A 14233-nucleotide genomic window follows, 5' to 3' on the forward strand; every position below is an offset into this window, starting at 1 on the left:
CTTTCAGTACGATATTAAAAAATATTGAAATGCGTCTTAAAATTCTCCGTAATATTGTTAAAATAAAGAATAAAATTGAATTTAGAAAAAAGTAAAATATATCTAGAGCACAGAGCCACCTGAAATAAAAGACTGTCGTTTAAATAACGTACGATCACCGTATATAACGAATCTATTCTCAATACACGGATTTAGATCACAGGAAGAACAGAATTCGAAAGGTGATTAACCTCATGATGTCAATTTTAGGATGATGATTGGACAATTGGGACAATGTATTGCCTTCTATTGTCATTAATTTTTTAAATAAGAACTTGCACACGAGAGAATGTACGTATGATGAATATTTACTGCTAATCAATTTTGCATTATCGAGAAAAAAATGATGGAAGGAACTTTTTGACAATTTTATTGGAAAAGAGTAGAATTTAAATTTAAAAGTTTCTCCGTTTAAAATTAAAAAATTCCCTAAGTACCAATAAAATTCCATGAGAATCTATTGAATTATTTTTTTTGTCCAAACATAAAAGATAAATTCCCTGAAAATTTTCGACCGGGTTTTCCCGATAGTAAACACCATGTTACGTATGCCTGATCGAATTACCATCATTGAAACCTGGCGATAAATGATAAGCGATGCAACAAGTAAACTCACTCACCGATCGACGCGTCGTTGTTGCCTTGTTCCTGTCTGCTGTCCCTTTTCTTCCTTCTGCCGTAGCCTGGCATCCTTGATTATATCCGTACTATCATCACTCGTAAAAAAACGACCGGATATAATTGAGGTTAGATCACCGTGAGGCGTGAATTTTACAAGACGATCGCGCGGACCAGAAAACACGCGAGACGATCGCCCGTTGTTCAATTCGATTCACTCCCGATACTCGTTCGTACGCGATTTTCACTTGACGTAAGACGAAGGATAAAAAAAAAGAAATTCCGACGAGTAACTCGATTCTCGCGCACTCCCGTGTTTCCCCGACGGAACTGAGAATACCTAAAATTCCGAGGTAATAAAAAGGCTTGCAGAGCGGACGCACTTTTCAAGAAAATCAGAACCAACTGCGAATATAAAACACAAGCGAGGCTGGGACATCGCTTTTGAGATCCAATTAATGTATCGGCGAAACGAAGAACGCAGACTCATCGTCGGCCGAGCAATCAACGACCGTGCGGACTGAAGTGCGTCGTGTGTTGAACACGCGACGCACTTCACGGCACTGAATATACTTTCCACGACGTAAACGCAAAGGAGACTCGAGCGTCGCTTTTTTAACATCTGTATCAGTTTCTATATCAAAAAACAAGAAACACGAAAATCTCAGTGCCGAGCGACGGACATTGCGAGCAGAAACGTATTCGAGACACCAAACGCGCACTTCACAGGCAACGTTTCACGTGCGGTCATTTCTCGGAAACGCTGGCACGAAGGTAACCTAGACAGACCGAAGCGCGTTGCTCGATTCGACCACTCGTTCATACGCGACGTAAACGACACGACCTCACGTGCGGGTTCTCGTGATGACACTGAGCCGCTTGGCGAAGCGTTGGAAGTTGGAAACAGCAGGCAGGGGTTAAAAATTACGAGCGGGCAGCCAAGTGGCCGATTGGTCACTTTGGAGAATCGGCATTTCGCGGAAGAGAAAGAAAAAAAAAAACTCCAGGCGTCGCTCGCTTATCCCCGACGTGGCGACGGAAGAACCCTCGAGGAGGCACTCGAGATGAGACGGTTGAACGCGCGACGACTTCCGAGAAAGTGTCCCGATCGTAAATCCATCACCGCCTCCGTCGATTAAAAAAAACACCGTAGAATAGGAAACAATGGGCACGCGACCGGCGCGAACTTCCGAGAAGAGACTAGCCGAAACATAGGCTTTCGATATCTTAATTCAACGACATTGACTCCCCCCCCCCCCTCCCTCTCAGAAAAACTTTACCAGCGGCCGAGCGACGAGTATGCGAATACGCGGAGGGCGTCGCTCAAGTTATCGCGCATCTGATTGGCTGTCGCGACCGGCGAGTCCGATCGCTTGGTGCGAAAGCGAGCGTCGGAATATCTCGGCGCACGTTCCGGCTAGTCCCGCTAGTCTCGCTTTTTCGAAAGCTGCGTCGAGACGGCCAACGAGTCATCCGGTGATTTACTAATCCTGGCTAAGGCCGAAGGCAGAGAACGAGACGTAGGTGTCGCAGTCGTAGCCGTAGGGCAACGTAAGTCGTAATATACTACTATTCTAGAGTCTAGAATAGTATATTACATGTACGACTTACGTTTTTCTCTGCCTTACCCTACGACCGCGACTGCGACACCTACGTCTCGTTCTCTGCCTTCGGCCTAACCTTTGACTTCGTTATTCGTCCTTCGCGACGTTGGAGTTGACATTCTCGAATTATTCCGTCGCAACGTAGAACACGGATTAACCGGCGGGTCAATCGGCGCGTCTCGCGTTCATTCGACGTTCATGCTAATTACGTTCGTAGCAATTACGGCTGCACTCGTAAAATCCCTGCCGTTTGAGATTCCTCGCCGATGGGATTCACGGACGTCGAGTTTCGCGACGTGCCTTTTCCATTCGCGATCGCGATTTCGCGGGTGAATAAAACATCGGGTATATGTTGGCTATGCCTGTGTGACCTTGATAAAACGACGCGGCGCGGGAGGCAAAACATGGTGGGACGTTTTTTTTCTCTCGCGCGCGACGATTTGTTGACAGTCGCGGTTGACGACGGGGAACAGATTCTTTCCTGCCCGAGGTCACTCCGGAGTACTGGAAAATGCGTGTAGCGCGGCGCGGAATGTCAGACCTTACATCTATGACATCTATGTCTACGGTGGAGCCGATTACCGTCCGATTGGATTGGAATGAAATGATCTGCTGCTCTTTCGCTCGTCCTCGGTGATTGGCTGGTCGCGCGCGCGCGAGAGAGAGAGAGAGAGAGAGAGAGATTGAGACGGAGAGAAGGAGAGAGAAGTTAGTTGCACAAGCGTAGCGTAGTTTGCACTTGAACGTTGGTCGTCCGTCTTCACTTTCGAAGATCGTTAAGTGCGGGAGTGCGACAGTGGACACGCGCGATCTGTAATTAATCGAGTCTTCGCGAGTGTCGCGTGTGTGCGTGTGTGTGCGACGAGGGAAGCTGAGAGGAAGAAGAGAAAGAGGAGGAGGAGGAGGAGAAGGAGACGCCTGGGAGGCGTCGGGCGACGGCGGAGCAACTGCGGGGTGAGTAAATTGTTACCCTTTATCTCATTTGGCAGTCTGCCGCGAGGACTAATTATTTACGTGATTACTTCACGCGACAATTATTCCTCTGGACGCTAATTACTCTAGCCGGGCGCCGTTATAATTTCGTCCTTTGTATTCCTGCCTTTACAGGTCGACGAGGTACCGGCGATCCTGCCAATGCGCGTCGCGTCGTCGGGTGAGTCGCATGGTTTCCCTTTCCTCTCTTTTTTTTTTATCTCGTTGAGGTTATGGATCCTCGCGAGGGAGAACCGTAGCGGTTGTATGTAATAAATATACAAATCTATGTATCGAGTTAACGGTGCGAGAATGCGGATATGTATACACACAGATTTCTACATGCACGTCCAGTAGACCGTTAACTTCAACCTTCGTGTCGCTATATTTAAAGAGGGTTAAAAGTCATGTCGTGAGATATCAAAGCTCGAAGTTATACAAGTTTTATTTTTTATTAGTATTAAAATAAATTACTTAATTTACTAGTTTTATTATGTATGATTGAAAATATATTAAAAATACAGATTTTATATTATCGAGAAAATATAATAAAAATACAGATTTTATATTATCGAGAAAAATCAAGAAAACTTGGAATTTTCAGGGAATTTCTTTTTTATCCTTGAAAATCGTGGATTTTCACGAAAAAAAAAAAAATTTATTGAAACTCAGGAAAATTTTTACTTTTAAATTTAAATTTTATTTCTCTTTCTTTTTCTGACAAAATTATTTCATTTATCGGTTTTTTCTAATGTTGATAATAAAAATGTCGAAAATTGGTTAGCAATAAATGTGGCACACATATCCACATATGTATAATATATTTCTGTGTGACCTGTGAGTTTATATTTAAAAATCAGTAAAAATATATTTTTCTAAATTGGCATTTCATGTTCTGTAGTGAGATACGTTATGTTGCGGATTATCATATGTTATTTAATTTATATTCTTTCTTTTTAATATTTTTTGAAATATAATCTTTTAAAGTCGAGTGACTTTTTTTGTGTAATTATATATAAGGAATATTAAAAGATATAATAAAATAAATTTATTTTAAAGCTGTATTTAAAATTTTTTTAATCTTTGAAATTTTTAAATGTTTATATTAATAAAAGTCATGAAAAAACCGTAAATTCTTTTGCGAAATTTAAATGTATACTGAAATATTATTAACATTCTTTTAAACGAAATTAAATAATTCTTTAAAATGAAAGTAAACGAAACATTTAGGAAGCATAAACTGGAATAATGAAACTTAAAAAAAGTACTTATTTTTCTTTTCGCTGTTCCAATTTACACTTCTAGAAGTTTTACATGCTGTTAACCTTGTGTTTAACTTACACTCTTTTATTTTGCTACGAATTTCCACTAAGCCACGAATTCAACAGGAGTTAGCGATCTAGTGTAGTATATACAGAAAAAGATTAGTCTCAAGTCTATAATCATTGTCTTATATATAAGTAAGAACATAAAATCTTTAAAGAATTTGTTAATCTAGAACAGACGTAATTTGCTCTCATTAAGAAATTTTATATAGTTTTATTGAGAAAAATATATTCATCTTTGTTCAAAAATAATTTTCATGATTGGAGAGAAAAAAATATTGGATAAAAAATAACACACACACACACATTTTCAAACAAAGAATTAGAATTTTTTAATATTATTATTATTATTGAAATACAATTATATATATATATATATATATATTATAATAAAAATATAATAAATGTATTTTGCTGAAATTTAAGATTATTTTCTTAAAGAAGTTGTATTTTGTTTTGTATTTTTGCTTATATACATATGTATAAGATAACGATTTATGAATATGAATTGAATATTAATTTTTTGTGTGAATAGAAGCCTGTGATATGTTGCCTCATGAAGATCAGTATCCTATTCCCCGAATAGATATTTGATAGATCCAATAATTATCTCATTAGGTATTGTAATATTACGGAATGTGTTTTGTAGCAGTCGACGCTATTATAATTAATCGTGAGGTTTCGCGAGAATAATGGCTCCCCTCGCAATATCTAAACGCACTATCGTTTGATCTCTAATCAGATTGTGGTTAAATCGTTCATGTCTCGAGATATGAAACTTTATTCTGTCTCACTCGCTGCACGTTCCCTGTGACACGCGGAATCCATGCGAAATGAGGACGAATGACGGATATAAAATATTCATTTACGAGAACGAGAGATATAAGGATCATTCAAAGATAAAGTAGCGTCCAATTAAGGAACTGAATATTCCAGGCGGTTAAAGTGGCATTTAACTTTCGCCTTCGTGCACCTCGCGATGAAATATCGATTCAATTCTCGGAATATCGAACTTGGGTTATTCACGATGACGGCATTCCCATGCTTTATCCGACGGAATGCTCTATCTGCCGCGACCCTGGGGTTTATCTCGCGAACGGAGAGACGAACGATCGATGACGACTATGATAAGCAATCCCGGTGCCCGAGGGGGTTTCTGCTTTATCGCCCATCACCGCGTTCTTCCTGGTCTTCGCTCCCTTCACTCCTGCCTATTCTCGAACTACATTATACCCACACGAAAGCTCCCCCCGCCTTTCCTCTCCCGCATACCCCGCACGCCATATAAATCTGAAAAGGAAAAAAAAAAAAAAACCACATTCGTAAGAGAAGATCGCTTGCGCCGTGCGAATCAAGCTTCAATCCAATATATCGCAACGCGCCCGAGACATTTCCCCGGGATCACGCTCGGGCATGATCTTTCGGGGGATTCGTTTACGTATCGGCTGCCATTCGATTCCCTCGGATTGTGTGCTATTCTATACGTCTACGGGCGCGAGCATTGCGCCCTGACACCGGCGGTGATGTCGAAGGGCGCGAGGTACGTTGTTGCAATCGTTCAACAGCGGGACAGGCTATTCGCCCGATTCGATCATCGATTTACTCCGAAACGCAACGAGCGCGCGTATCATAACAAACGAATTAATTTATACGAATTTCTGGTTTAATTTCTGGTTTGCGGGCAGCATTATTTGATATTTGTGGAAGGCTGATATCGATAATTCAAACGTAAAACGTTATATGCAACAAACGTGCCGCGGTTAAGTTTGTAGAAATAATTTCGTGTAGTTAGCTGTATCTATATATATTATTTGTATTATAGATATTGATGTATATTACGTGTATTATTAAATTTTGATAATATTAATTAATGACTTCCGGTAATATAACGGAAACCCAAGAAGACTCTTTAAAAAATTGTCTTTTTACTCGCTTCTGTTATATGAAGCGAATGTTCCTTTTCTTTCTTTTCTTCTGGAATTCAAAGTTTCATATGCGACAGATAAAATATTATTATAGATATCGGATCATTTTTCTTTGCTTTCTTTTATTTGCCGTTGATCTGTACTTAATTGCTTTTTCTAGTAGACGCCGCGTGTACTTTCTGATTATCGCTAAAATTTAATTATCCCTTTGATTCTAGCGTGGACTGATAATGAGGATGGTGTCATTCAATTAAATCGTATGATGCAATCGTAATGTCTCTCAGAGCATAGGGCTGCTTATACATACTTGTTATCACAATTAAATCGAATTCAATGGTAATGCGATTCTCGCATGCAAATGGCAGAAAGTAATCCATAATTCGTTGACAAGCTATTCGCATTCATTTACAATTTATACAATTAAAAGTTGTTATTTTTTATTCGTCATTATACTTTACATAGTGAACTAATATTGTTTTTATATTTTATCGTTTTGTTGTGATAGTAATAGTATGTGAAAAATCGTTCTTAAATGAACATTTATTTTTATAACTGTTATAATATGAAAAAAATGGCTGTTATTGTACGACAAACTTAATAATTAATTATCAAATTTAATTATAGTTCTTGAATGTTTTTTTTTCCAAATTTCCTTATAAGTTTATTACATAAACTTACATCTCATGCATATTTTGATGCATTGTGTGTATTTTGTCGCGACGCCTTTATTATATTTTTCGATCACGTAATATGAAAATCTTATTTCTCCAACTTTCCAACTTTCTCACCGCATTATCATACGTATTATTTTTTTCGTTTTTCTTTCTCTTTTCTTTTTTAGCCTTATTTTTTTTGTTATTACTTCGATTTATTTAGAATGAAGTATAACAAAACCAAACCCGCGTTTATTCTCGTTACATCATTAAACATTTATCGCGCGTGTTGTGTTATGTTTTCTGATGACCCGGGAAAACAAGATTCGTATTAAAATAATTTTCACGTGATATTTAAATAATTAAATATGCTATTTAACAATGTATTTTTAGCATGCCACTTTTAAGGTATCTCTCAACAAGCATTGAATAATAATATCATATTTTGTTAATCATGATGTTAAAATATGAAAATGTATTTGGCATAAATAATTATTCCTTTCGGACGTGCGAATAGAGAAGTTGCGATTCACGTTTATCATGATATTGTTTGTGATTTGACAGCATAGCGGTAATGTATACAAGATAATGTACATAAACGTTTATATATATTCCACTTTTCTTTCGCCATCTTTATCGACGATATTTCATTTCGCGTCTGCCCGAAGCGAAATGCCATTATAATTGCGCGCGATCTCGATTACACGAGTAATTCTAGCCCGGAGGCATAATATGCAAAATTATTTTCGGGAATGCAGCTTGCAAATAAAATTGAACGAAGTTCAATTATTTGTTATCCACAATTACAGTCCGCGACGTGCGTTAACATTAAAAAGTCGTGCGGGAGTTTAGCGAAATGTTGTCGAAACATTTGCGCTGTCTTGAGAGAAAACATGAGGGAATATTAAATTGGCATCTGTCGGCAGCACTCCGCGCGGAATTAAATTCACGCCCCGTTAAATTCGATACACTTTCGTCGCGATTCGTTCGATGAGCCAATTTAACTTTCACGAAAGATTTCTCATTAGATCTAGCCCCATTATTAACCCGGCGTGCCTTAAAACCATTCTTCCCGATTTATCTCTCTTCATCCCTTCGCTTCGCAAAGCGATATGCCCTCTGTTGCGTGGAATCGAGTCGGAAACCCGTTCAATGGCACGAGTAACCATAGTCGATGGTAATACAATCGGGCTAAGTGAAAATTGAGAATTGCCACCGCGTAAAATTAATATATGGTTATCTCATCGAGAGAAAGAGAGAAAGAGAGAGAGAGAGAGAGGGAGGGAATTCAGAAGTAGAAGCAAACTACTTTCTCAGGTTACAGGAAGAGAAATGCTTTTGGCTTGATTTTATTGTGCATTCTATCCGGGGCACAATCTCCATTTATTAAACTTATCGTCGAACAAGATAATCGACTATCGGAAGCTGCAGATTCAGAGAACAACTTCATAAGACTGTCATAGAACGTTTTTATTATTATCGCGTCGCAAGATTGTATTTTGCGTCGTTCATAATTCTGTTCCAGAAGACGCTAATGTTTGATGAAGATATTATCAAAAACTTTTTAGTAAAAAAAAAAAGACTATCGGAGATTCTTTCAAGATATGTTATGCACGTTTGCATTTTAATTGAACCGTTTTTATACGTCCGGCACAGTTCGGATCATCGTATTTTATTCTCTGAACGCGTACACGGTGCCTACGTGTGAAGCAATTGTTATCAGAATTCGGCGTTTTGTGTAGATCGTTGCTTTTTACGATTTAACTCGCGGCGACGGTATCGAAAAAATACGCTTTTAATACAGATATGTATATTTAACCCGTATCTCTTTTGAGAAAACTTTTCCGTTGACGTTTTCATTGATATTGTTGTATGTTTATAACAAATACCTTATTCGCAACATATTATTGTCACGTGAAACAAATTATCGCGATCTTTGGAATTAATTTTGATTGTGTTAATTATAGAACAATATAATGTGGAATTTAATAATATCGCTGACTCTTCCGTTGGATTCATTGTGAACAACCACGGGTGCAGATTCGTCGAGTGGTTTTTAGAAACGCTTAATTGGACACGAAACCGCATAATTCGAGGTATTAATATGCCATAGGTGATAATTGCCGCGCTATTTGCACGCACTCACATATCATTTGGGATTAAAAAATATCAATAAATCGAAGTAGCCCGGTTAACCACCAACAATAAACTAATTAATGACTCTGACGCATTTGATAATAAGCCTCGATTTACGATTAGTTTGTGAACTAAAAGAAATTGCTTGTTTTTTTTAAATATCAATTAATTACGAATTAAAAAACTGTAATACGATATTAATATTTTGTTAAAGATTGATTAATTCATTATATAGTAATAAATAACGGATAAAAATTTAAATATTACGTTGTAAAATTTTGAAAACATACTTATCCGAATTTTAATCAATCGTGAAATAGATGTCCAAGTTATGTCATTATCAAAATTATGTAAAATAAAGACAAAAATCAAGTCAATTTACGGCGAAGATAACGGAGTGTAACAGATTTTAACGGACGAATTTGCAGACAATGCTGCGGAAGATAACATAATTGCACGATTTTCTACGTCACTAAAATTCGTGATAGACGATTAATGTCACTATGGTAGTTTAATTGTTTCGCTGTCGCTAATGCGCACCTATCTAATAGCGGATCTCGCACGTCGTGTTCCATTAACGACCCTTATGCCGTCCCGATTGTTTCTGAACGCTGTTATCAAACGTTGCAGTTGACCGTCATAGTGAAAACGTTGCATTTCGGTGAAAGAGAGGAGGGGAGACAGAGAAGAGAGAGAGAAGATTAATTGTTGCATTGTGACGCGTGTTGTATATACCACGCAGATGCGCCATAACGATTGGCATTATATGCAGTAATATACGAATTACACCAGTCTCGCCGAGTTGAGGTAGTTGTTAAATCATATCTAAACTGAACTATGTTTAGAAACTCTTTGCACGCAGTGCGGGACAGTAAAATAATTATTTGCGCGGATGCATGCGGGCAATGCGGTTAAAAGTTTCGATAGTTAGAACTGCGTATTTTATCGACCGGCTAGTTTATACTTTTCTTCGTTGCGGTTAAAAAAAATTACTCTTTGCGGGTGAAGCGATAAGCAGACAAAGGGAGAAAAATGAACAACGTGGCGCTTGACTCAAGTAAATGTATGCAAATTTGGTGTAACGAGCTCTGAAATTGCCTACAAATAGATAGTTAAATGTAAAAGAAATTTCTACTCTATGCGTTCTATATAATACAGATTGTCCGACTACTGTACAATATTTACATATTTTAGCTGCGTATGTACAGTGGCGTGCAAAAGTTTCCGGCCAGTGACATTTTGTACTCTAATTTATTTTAAAAAAAGATTAATGATTTTTAATTATTATGAGATGTGAGTATGAGATATAGGAAACAAAATAATATAGTAAAACAATATTATTTATGTTTGTAAATATATTTATTATTATAATTGTTATATTTGGATGTGCAAAAGTTTCCGGCCACTTTGTATTACGAGAAAAATTATTAGTCTACATGTTCTGTAATACACTTAAATTATATTTTAGTATTAATATTTTGTAGCCATACCATTTGCAGCGATAACAGCCGCACAACGATGTGGCATCGACTCAATTAATCGATTAATACAAACAGGTGAAATTTTAGCCCATTCTTCCTTCAACGATTTGAATAATGCGGCTTTATTTGAATATGTATGCTTTCGAACTTGACGGTCTAACGTTTCCCATAAATGTTCTATGGGGTTCAAGTCCGGTGATTGAGATGGCCAACTTAAAACTCTCACATTTGAAGAGGAAAACCACTGTTTTAATAACTTGGATGTGTGTTTGGGATCATTATCCTGCTGAAATATCCAATTATGCGGCATTGTTTCTTTAGCATATGTTAATAAATTTTTTTCTAAAATGTCTTTGTAAATAGCAGCGTTCATATTTCCGTTGATCTCGACCAATGGACCAACTCCTTGTGCAGAAAAAATTCCCCAAACCATCACACTTCCTCCACCGTGCTTCACAGTAGGAATTTGATACCGAACGTCATTTCTGGTACCAACAGGACGTCGTATATGTTGTCTACCATCGCTTCCAAAAAGATTAAATTTAGATTCGTCTGAGAAAGCTACTTTTTTCCAATCTTCGACTGTCCAATTTAGATGATCTTTGGCAAATTGTAATCGGGCCTTCTTATTCTTTTTACTAATTAATGGTTTTTTAATACCTATACGGCCAAAAAGTCCCACATCATGTAGTCTTCGTGTCACAGTACTACGACTAACATTAGCTAAGTTTTCATCCTTTAGCTCGCGTGCAATTTCGGCAGCAGTTTTCTTAACATCTGCAGTTGATTTGCGTTTAATGATACGATCTACCTTTTTAGATGTCTTTCTTGGTCTTCCACTACGCGGACGATCTTTTAAACCATACCCACAACTGTATTTTACAATAATATCATTCACGGTTGATTTACCTATCGATAATAATGAAGCAATCTCACGAGAAGACTTTCCTTCTTTTGAAAATTTTATTATTCTTTCACGAATTTGAATTTGCGTATGCCGAGCCATGTTTATGCTTCCACGACCTTCTATGAACTAAATGTAAATATTCAACGCTATACTCTATTCGTAAATAAATTTTTGAAGTCCTACTACGTCAAATATATTATGTGGCCGGAAACTTTTGCACATGCAAATATAACAATTATAATAATAAATGTATTTACAAACATAAATAATATTGTTTTACAATATTATTTTGTTTCCTATATCTCATAATCATATCTCATAATAATTAAAAATCGTTAGTCTTTTTTTAGAATAAATTAGAGTACAAAATGTTACTGGCCGGAAACTTTTGCACGCCACTGTATATATGTATATATTTTTAGAAAAATTATATTTTAGTTAAAATAGAAGGAATATACTTTTTATATGAATATGTTCTATAAAGAAAAAAAAATCACATTCAAAATATTTGGCATAATATAGAATAAATATACGATAAGTATATTCTGCTTTTTGTGAACTGATTTCAACAAACAGATTATTGCTGCATATTTTACGTTTGTGGACTCGTTAGCGTTGCCTATAGTAATAATTAATTTTGTTTGATTAAAAAACTTTTATTAAAAGCAAAATTAAATAATATTTAATGTAATAATTAAAACGTTTGTTATTAATTCTCCACAGAGCAATCCTTTTCACTGCTGAATCATACTAACTGGGTCATCGGTTGTACTTTTCAAAGGGTTTTTAAGCTCCAAAAAATCTAAAAATAATTCTGACATACTCTCTTTTAACATTTAAGAATATGACGGCCCAATTATATGACTTGAAACATTTTTTACTTTTTTGGAGAGGGGGGGGGATTATCTGGATTTCAAATACCGGTTGATGGTTACCGATGGAGAGTTAATTATCAGTATCAATTTATTTCTATGCGTAATACCTACATCAAACGATAAAATTAATACAGCTGTAAAAGTCAATATTACTTGAATTATGAAAATCAATAATGAATCAGCTATAAGTTTGAACGCGCAAGCTCCACGCGATGTTATTGATTAACTTTGATTGCTTATAATTCGAAAACAATTACAATCTTAACATTTTTCTACGAAAATTTTATGTTAAAACTTTATAGAATTTTACATGAATTAATTTCTGAATGCGCGATTACATTATTGGACAATTTACGTAGCTTTTCTAATTTGTTCTAATTAAATTGTATATTGAACGTATATTATCGAAAGGTATACAGCAAAATGAGTAAGAAATTAATATATTATTGTTAAATAGATATTATTTTTTTCTTATTTTTAATTACAACTTAAAAGATTATCAATGATCCTTTGATGTTAGAGACAGGGAGAGTTAGAGGGACTTTCTCCTTTTGAAAAAGAATGCAACAGCTCTAGAATCTGCAATAACGACAATATGAATAAACAGCGCATATCATAACGAAGTAACTCTGGAAGTAATTCTTGACGAACAACGTCTCGCAAATAGAAGCATCGGAGTTAGAAAGACGTAAGCGAGTGGGAGAAGCGGGGAGGAGAAGACTTTTCGTAATAAGTGCCTCGCCCCGAGATGATGCGTCGGGGGATGAGGATGAAAGGGAGAGAAACTTTCAGGATGTTCGGGCGCGGGTACGGCTCGAGCGAAATATCTATAGGAAGGTGAAATAGACTGTTAATTACCAGCGCAGGAACTTGGTCTCGATTTCTCGGACAACTCATTAATCTTAATTAGCATCGGTGGATCTTTGAATGTCCGCACACGCCGCTGCGTTCTACATGACGGGCATCCGCCTCGGGCATTATGCATTTAAACGCATGGAACGATTGATCGGGAGCGACGTCACTCTCGCGTCAACGATGCGTCCATTCACACAGTCCATTCACCGTCCCCGAAATACACGTTACTTTAAAAAAGGTGCGCAAATTAGCGCTACACGGAGAGAATTTTCTCTTAAAAATTACCTTGAAAATTGTGGTAATTGTGAGACAACGTAAACCTTGAAGAATTTTATCATACTTTTAATAAAATTTACTAAAATTTACTAAAATTTTAATACAATTTGGCAAAGTTTTAATAAATTTTGTTAGAAATATAGTAAAATTTTAGTAAATTTTGTCAAAAGTATAGTAAAATTTTTCAAGGTTTACGTTGTCTTACAATTACCACGATTTTCAGGGTAATTTTTAAGAGAAAATTCTTTCCATGTATAAGCGTTAAAAAAGAATATCTCGAAATTTTATAATTAAATAAACGCGGTAAAATTGTACTTCTTATTTGTGTCTAACACAAACTCGATATTTCACATTTCTTTACAATATAGTCTCGTTTACATTTCTCTACAATATATTGCTCGTCATTCTTCCTTGACGCGGGGAGGATTCCTTCAGCGGGTCCATATTTTATTGATACGTTGTGCACTCGCAATGAAATATGCAGGCTCGCGCCGGATCACGAAATTCCGAAATTCCTGGGCTGCGGGAGTATCGACTCGTGAGTTACGTACGTGCGATACAAAGACG

At 36.7% G+C, this 14233-nt stretch overlaps 1 long non-coding RNA gene across 1 annotated transcript; it reads left to right on the top strand.

The window, feature by feature from the left end:
• The first annotated feature begins 2059 nt into the window (after positions 1 to 2059).
• On the top strand, positions 2060 to 3890 carry LOC114253952. Its single transcript, XR_004963091.1, has 2 exons — positions 2060 to 3215; positions 3369 to 3890. It is a non-coding gene; the product is annotated as an uncharacterized LOC114253952 (long non-coding RNA).
• The last annotated feature ends 10343 nt before the right edge of the window (positions 3891 to 14233 follow it).

Source organism: Monomorium pharaonis, chromosome 4 (genome assembly GCF_013373865.1).
Source record: "Monomorium pharaonis isolate MP-MQ-018 chromosome 4, ASM1337386v2, whole genome shotgun sequence".
NCBI classification, from domain to species: domain Eukaryota; kingdom Metazoa; phylum Arthropoda; class Insecta; order Hymenoptera; family Formicidae; genus Monomorium; species Monomorium pharaonis.